The 7719-nt window shown below is 37.5% G+C and overlaps 1 non-coding gene across 1 annotated transcript; it reads right to left on the minus strand.

Moving 5' to 3' along the window:
• Positions 1-2816: 2816 nt before the first annotated feature.
• TRNAF-GAA (transfer RNA phenylalanine (anticodon GAA)) lies at positions 2817-2889 on the minus strand. The gene has a single exon. It is a non-coding gene; the product is annotated as a tRNA-Phe (tRNA).
• Positions 2890-7719: the final 4830 nt, after the last annotated feature.

Genomic DNA, 7719 nt, shown 5'->3' on the forward strand with positions numbered 1-7719 from the left:
GCTTCATTTGTCTTGGGAGGTTGGAAAAATTACATACAATCTTATAGATATGGTGACAGTAACAAATTACACACTGTATTACGTATTACTAATGATAGGGGAAAAAAACAGTTTTGTGTTTCTTCACAACACTAACATGAGATAATTGGGACTACCTGAATAGCAGTGTTAAAAGTGTATGCACCAAACAACAGAGGTGCAAACTATGTGGGAAAAAAACTGATTGAATCAAAAAGAGATATAGACAAATCCACAATTATCGTTGGAGACTTTGACACCTATCTCTAAATAATTGAAAAGCAATTAAACAGAAAATCAACAAACATATACAAGGACTAAAAAACTCCATCAGCCAACAGACCTAATCAACATTTATATAAAACTTCACCAAACAAGAGCAGAATGCACATTATTTCAAGTTCCCAAGTAACATGTATCAAGACAGAGCATATACTTCTGGCCATCAAAAAACCTCAACAAATTTAGAAGAATTGAATCATATAGAGTGGGTTCTCTGACCACAATGGAATCAAACTAAAAATCAGTCACAGAAACATAAAGCATATTTTCCATGTTGGAAACTAAGCCACGCACTTTTATGTAATCTATAAGTTAAAGAGGAAGTCTCAAGAATATAAAAATAAAAACACAACATGTCAAAATTTGTGGGACACACTCAAGCAGTACTGAGAAAGAATTTTATAGCACTAAATGCATACAGAAGAAAAAAAACCTCATATCAATTATCTAAGTTCTCACTTGAAGAATCTAAAAATTAAAAAAAAGAGGGGTACAGAAGAGCAAAATAAACTCAAATCAAGCAGAACGAAGGAAACAGTAAAAATAAGAGCAAAAAAAATTAAATTCAAAGTAAAGAAAATCAATGAAACAATAAGTAGGTTCTCTGAAAAGATGAAGAAAATTAACAGACCTCTAGGAAGACTGAAAACAAAAAAAGCAACCAAAAAAAGGGGGGAAAACACAAAGTGTCAGAATCAGGAATGAAACAGAGGATATCATTATAGACTACAGACAACAAAAGAATAGTAAGGAAATAGTATAATCGATGCTACACAGATGATTTTGACAACATTATTGAAATGGACCAATTACTCAAAAAACTCAAACTGCCACTATTCACCCAATATGAATATGTATTTTGAATAGCACTGTATTAAGGATATATGATTTAGCAATTTTAAAACACCTCCACCCAAAAAAAAGAATCACCAGGCCCAGAAAGATTAATTAGAATATTCCAACAAATATTTAAAGAGTTAACACAAACTATGCACAATCATTTCCAGAAACTAGAAGAGGAGAGAACACTTCCTAGTTCATTGTATGAAGCCAGTATTACTCTCCCCAAACTCTCCTTTCAATTTTTCCTACCGTGTTCTTAAAGTTTTGTTCTTAAAGTGCCTGGAGAGAACAAGTGGATAACAGGAAAAGGAGATAACACATGAAATGATCACATTACCTCTGTTGATAAAATGCATCCTAAAATAAATAAATAATTGACCCCAGGAACATGACCAACTTGAGGCCAATCAGACTTGGAAGCCAAGCAGTCTCTCTCCTGACCATCTGCTATGGATATTTTTGAGGGAGAAGAAAATTGAGAAGTAATGACATCCCAGAAGGCAGTGGTGGGAGCAAACATCAAATTCTGTGTCTTCCTAAAGATGCTTTGACTCAACAGAAATACTTACAGAAATAGAGGAAGTTTTCAATCCATAACGCATTAGTTACCAGCAGTGCACTAGAAATTCCTAGAAGTTTACTGGTCATACAAAGCAGATGTGGTAAGATTGACTGTGAAGGAACAGAGTCAGCTGCTGTTCTTTACAGAGGAAGTATTCAGCATACCTGTGACCCATTCACCCTTTATTTGTAGTAGTCCGCCACTAAGGCCAGTGTCCCAAGGCAATTCTCAAGTTACTCAAATATCTTTTTTTTTTTTTTTTTTTTAGTTTTCCTTATGGTTGCCTTCTTTGTCAATATTTTTTAAAATTCCTTCTTTATTTATTTTGCATGCTTGGCATGAGAACGATAACATAACCAAGATTGTATGCAGAACACACTTTTTCTGCCTTTCTGTCTTTATGATAGTACAAATGGGAGCAAGGTGAGCCACCTGTTAATGTGCAGGCTTTTGTGTCTGGTGTTTCAAGTGATTCCGTTGGGATCCGGTTCTTCATTTCTCTTCTTCATTAACGTCTTCCTTCCGTTGTTACAGTCTCCTTAGGGGATGTAGAGGCTCACAGCCTGTGAATGGAAGAGCACTCAAGGGAATCCACCAGGTTATGTTTTTACTTTCTATTTGTGCAGGAATGATATGGAAAATATTAGGAGAACTACATCTGTATTCCTTCAGGGGAACAATTAAATAAACAGTTGCCGTTGAGTGGATTCCGACGCATAGTAACAGTATATAAAAAAAAATAGTAACAGTATAGGAAACGATAAAACTGCTCCATAGTGTTTCCTAGAATCTGCCAGTGGCCCTTTGGCTGGTAGCCCAGTTCTCAACTAGTGGAAGACCCGAGGGCTCCTTCCTTAAAGAATGACCTTAAACAGTGTTGAAACAGAGGAAAAGTCTGCACTTGCTGGGGATCGATCACTGGGGATCGATCACTAAACCTCTTCTTACATACAAAGCATGCGGTCTACCACTGAGCTACGCCCTCCTTCCGGACAAGTTTTTGCTTAACTTTATTTACAGTTAGTTTTATTAGAATCCTAAAGCCTTGGAATGCAACTGTTATATATAAATAGAAAAAGGATAACCACGATCATGCAAAGGCCAACGGAACTGCCGAAACCCGGGATTGAACCAGGGACCTTTAGATCTTCAGTCTAACGCTCTCCCAACTGAGCTATTTCGGCTCCTGGCTGCAAAAAGGGCATAGGTGCCATTTTAGTTATACCTTAAAGTATTGTTTACAAGACTCGTACGTTTGTAAATGCAAGTCTCATGCAATATTATCTACTCACAAACCTGAAATTCTGTGAGGTCTGTTGCCATCCACGTCTGAAAAGTGTTTTCCAATTTTTGAAGACTGTGGATGGGTTGGTAGAGGAGGAGTGCCAGGAATGGAAGGTAAAACAGGAAGAAGCTTCTCTGCTTGCTAACCTCAGGCTGTCCCACGCTCCAAACACTACTCAGAAAACCAAGGAAATTCCAGAAGAAATAATCGAGGCTGTTCTTTGTCTCCTCTTTCAGTCCTTCCTTTTTTGTGTTGTTCTTTAGTGACACTGTAATGGGGAACAGAGGGTTATTGAGCACATTAGTGTAAAGGGCTTCTTCATCTGGAGTAGAAATGGGGAAACATTTAAAGGCAATCCATCAAACAATGTGTTTTTTCCACACGAATACGCAAAAAGTGTTTTCGAAAGGAGAAAAGAACGGAAATGCTGGGAATTATAAAAAGCAGATGAGTTGCACGGTGTGCTGAGCAATTATTCTGCTTGATCATAAAAGGACTTCCATTGGAGGTTTTCAAACACCATGTTGTAGAAAACACCCCACACCACACACATACACCTAAAATTATAAAAAGCAGATGAGTTGCACGGTGTGCTGAGCAATTATTCTGCTTGATCATAAAAGGACTTCCATTGGAGGTTTTCAAACACCATGTTGTAGAAAACACCCCACACCACACACATACACCTAGCTGACTTAAAATCACAAGAGCACTGGTAAGTACATTGCTTACAGATGCCAACAGAATTCCAGTTCCTTCTCTTTAGAACTTTATATAAAGTCATAAGGTAGTCATTTAACATCACATCAGATTCCTGAGGGAGATGCATGCAGTCAAAGGGCTATGGGTGGGTGTGAGGAGAGGGAGGGGAGAGAAGGATAAGGATACATAGATGCATCTGAATTACTTACATTTCCTAAAATAAACACTGGCCATTGGAGGTCAATTGAACGGGCTTCTACTGCTTGCCAAACCAGAAACAAGGCACCAAGAAGGAACTCAAACTTTCAGTCTTCTGATCCAGAATCAGAGGCGTTGTCCATCAGGCCACGGGAGCAATTCACTAAAGAAGTAGTCCACACCTAAAAGTGGAAATTTTGTTAGGGAGCGTTGGGTTTGTTTTCAAACTTTTCACTTTGCGAAAGGAAGAAAATCCAACCACATTCAAAACAGGAATCAAATAGCAGCTGAAACCTGTGAAGATCACAATTACTTAGAATTAATAAATTGTGAGATTATAAGAAATGACATATTTCTTGAAGGGCACTCTCCTCTAGTCTCTGATAATAATGGTGCATTTGGGTAGAGAAACATGAGCCAAGAACTGAACTCTGAAATAACGGCGAGCAGATGACAGCATGAGGAAAGGGAGAGCCATAGGTTGCTATATTTAGACCTTTCCTGTCTTAAAAATAAGGTGGCATTACTTGAGGGAGAAAGGTCTGGAAGCCTAAACAATAATAGTACACCTTGTCGGAAATGCCTGCATTTAATGCAAGGAAAATATTTTATTATAATCCATTCATAACATAGGCTTTAACAACTTGATCCTCTACCAAAAAGTAGAAGAATCACCCGATATGCAGGTGGCCCTGGGTTAAACCAAAAACCAAACCCACCACCGTCGAGTTGATTCTGTATAGGTCAGAGTAGAACCGCCCCCTAGAGTTTCCAAGGAGGCCTGGTGGATTTGAACTGCCGACCCTTTGATTGGCAGCCTTAACACCTAACCACTACACCACCCAGGGCTATGGGTTCTAAATTGGTCCCTGGCGCACTGATTCAATTGGCAGATCCCCAACGGTTGCCTTATATATTCATAGGGTAGGAGAGATGAGAAATACATAAATTCCTAAAGAAAAGCAATTACAAATTCTCTCAATTTTCACATACTCTTCGATTCTTCGAATTGCTGAGATATTTGCAGAAATAAAGAATACTTTTTTTCCATGACCGGCTTAGTCTTTCCTTCCCAGAGAGGTTAATCTTTTCTTCTCACCAAAACTCTTCCCTTTCGTTTGTTCCCAGATTCCCTGTACATTATTTTCTCCAAGTTTAGGTCAAAATGAACGAACTGTCTTGTATCATATTCTAGGTAGTATTTTCTAATGTACATTTATTCATCAAGGTAATTATCCTTTTTCCTTGGATGTGGGAGGCAAACAGTGAATAAAGACAGAAAGAGGGAAGAGAAGAAGGGAAAGGTGGAGGAGGGGGAGAAAAAATAGAGAAGTGCTTCATGAAGAAAAGCAAACAGAGAGATGTAGAAGATTAAACTAAGGCTCCCTTGCTTACCCACCTTTATGGAATATTCCCTTCATCTTCAAATTCTCTCTCTTTCAAGTCCTTTCTCCTCTGCTTCCCAAGACTGCAAGGATGATGTAGAAGACAGTGCAGAGGGATACAAAGAGTAGCATGAGTGTTGCTTCCAGAAAAATAGGTGCATGTAGGGAAATGAGAAACTGGGATAAAATCACAACACTTGGCAAATAATGAAGTCCTTCACCAGTATGGTCAGAAACTTGGCAGTGCTTTTCTAGGGGAAGCCATTCTGGTTCCAAAAATCTAAAGTGATACATGGCAAAGAGAGAAAAAAGGAAATGATCTGAGAGATGACAATGTCTCTTTCAAACAAAATCTTCTTGGCAATGAAGAGAATTCAAGGAAAGCTATTTGAAAACACTCAATATGAAAGCAACTGGTCACATATAACCAAAAAACAAACCTGTTGTCATCAATTCCAACTTATAGAGAACCTAAAGGACAGAGTAGAAGGGCCCCATAGGGTTTCCAAGCTGTGGCTGGTGGATTGGAACTTCCATAAATTAACCAAAAAAGACAGGCTCCGGAAAAAAACAAACATACACACAAAAAAAGAAAACAACACAGGAAAAGGCCTGGGTAACTCAATTGGTATAGCATTAGAGTTTTCATCTGAGTGTCCGGGGGTCAAGTCCCTGTTCAGGGAATCTTAATTTTACTCTAATTATTTCTCTTAGGCTGAAGCCTTTCATTTTGCCCTAGTTACTTCTGATAGAAGCTTTGCTTCTTCACTCCTCTCTCCCCTCTCTTTGCTCTACAGGAATCTGAAAAGAATCATAATGGAAAAAGAAACTGTAGCACTTTCCCTAGCCACAGTCTGTTTTGTCCCACTCTAGGTAGAAATGCAAAGCTTTCAGTAATTCAGAGGAAAAAGATAAAAAAGATAGGAATGACAAAAAAGCTGATAGCAAGGAGAAAGAAAAAGTCAGGATTCAGGGATATTTTGGATTTGGGGAGCTAGAAAATATGTAATGCCTTTCACTGAGCACAGAAAGAGGTTTGTATAGTTCTGCTTGTACACTGATTGAAACTTTGTTTACTTTTTGCCCCATGGAATGTTTACATGATGAATTTGCCAGCCCTAATTTTTTTTTTTTTTTAAGAGACAGCCTTGTGAAGTGCTTTTCTAAACACTGGAATACCTAAGTCTGAAACTCTACAGTCTGCTGACCTGGAGATTTGGGTTTTTATGTGGTTTTTGGAGGAAAAGCGCCTATCAGTTGAATGGCAGTGGGGGTGGTGGTTGGAAACCTAATCAAAACTTCTGAACTCTAAAAGCAAAGCAAAACAGAAAGAGACCTTGAAAGGACTGAGAGAAATGGTGCCTTACTTTTTGGGAAAAAAAACAATTTGAATGAGAGTGGATATCTTAACAGAAACCACGGAGGCCAGAATGAAGAGGCACATTTTTCAAGCACTGAAAGACACGAATTGTCAATCCAGGAAAAACATGAAATTCTTTTGGAATGAAGGAGAAATCAAGACATTCTCAGTCAGAGGAAAGTTAAGAGTTTGCCACCAGAAGAACTACCCTAAATGAATGGTTAAAGTATGTTTTCCAGACATGAAGGAAATAATAAAGGATGGAATTTTGGAATATCAGGAAGCAAGAAAGAGTATAGTAAGCAAAAATATAAGTAAATACAATAAGCTTTTCTTCTCCTCTTGAGTTTCCTGTATTATGTTTGATGGTTGAAGGAAAAAGTATAATACAATCTAATGTGATTCTAATGTATGTAGAGAAAGTAGCTAAAGCAATAATATTATAAATGAGGGAGGGTCATTATGAGTCAGAATCAATTCATTGGCACAAGAAAGATACAAGGATGAAAAAAAGGGAGGTAAGATTGCTACACTTAACTTGAACTAGTAGAATGATGATAAGAGTAGACTGTGATTTATAAATGTGTGTGCACATATGTACATATCTATGTACACATACATATATATAGACATACCACTATAGAAATCTATGCAAAGAGATTCACTCAAAAACTTTGTAAATTAAAATAGAAAAAAAAGTTTGAGTAACCCATAAAAAGACAGGAAAAAAGAAAACAGAGAAAGCAAAAAGCAAACAAAAATAAAATGCTGGACTTAAGTTCTGAAATAATGAATAATTACACTGAATATAAATGGTCTAAATATATCAGTTAAAATACAGAGATTGACAATGTGCTTTAGAAAATGTGACACAAGTATAGGCAGTCCCCGGGTTACAAGTGAGAGCCATTCCTAAATCTGTGTTTAAGTCTTTAATTCAAATTTGTAAACAAGTCAAAACAACTGCATATGATTCTTATTTAGCAGTTCTTTAGTGCATGATTTTTGATAATTTAAAATCTTCGCATGAAGCATGTAAAGCTCATTGTGATGAAGAACATCTTGGAGTAGGGTTGGTTCAATC

This window comes from Loxodonta africana, chromosome 1, assembly GCF_030014295.1.
Source record: "Loxodonta africana isolate mLoxAfr1 chromosome 1, mLoxAfr1.hap2, whole genome shotgun sequence".
Taxonomy (NCBI): domain Eukaryota; kingdom Metazoa; phylum Chordata; class Mammalia; order Proboscidea; family Elephantidae; genus Loxodonta; species Loxodonta africana.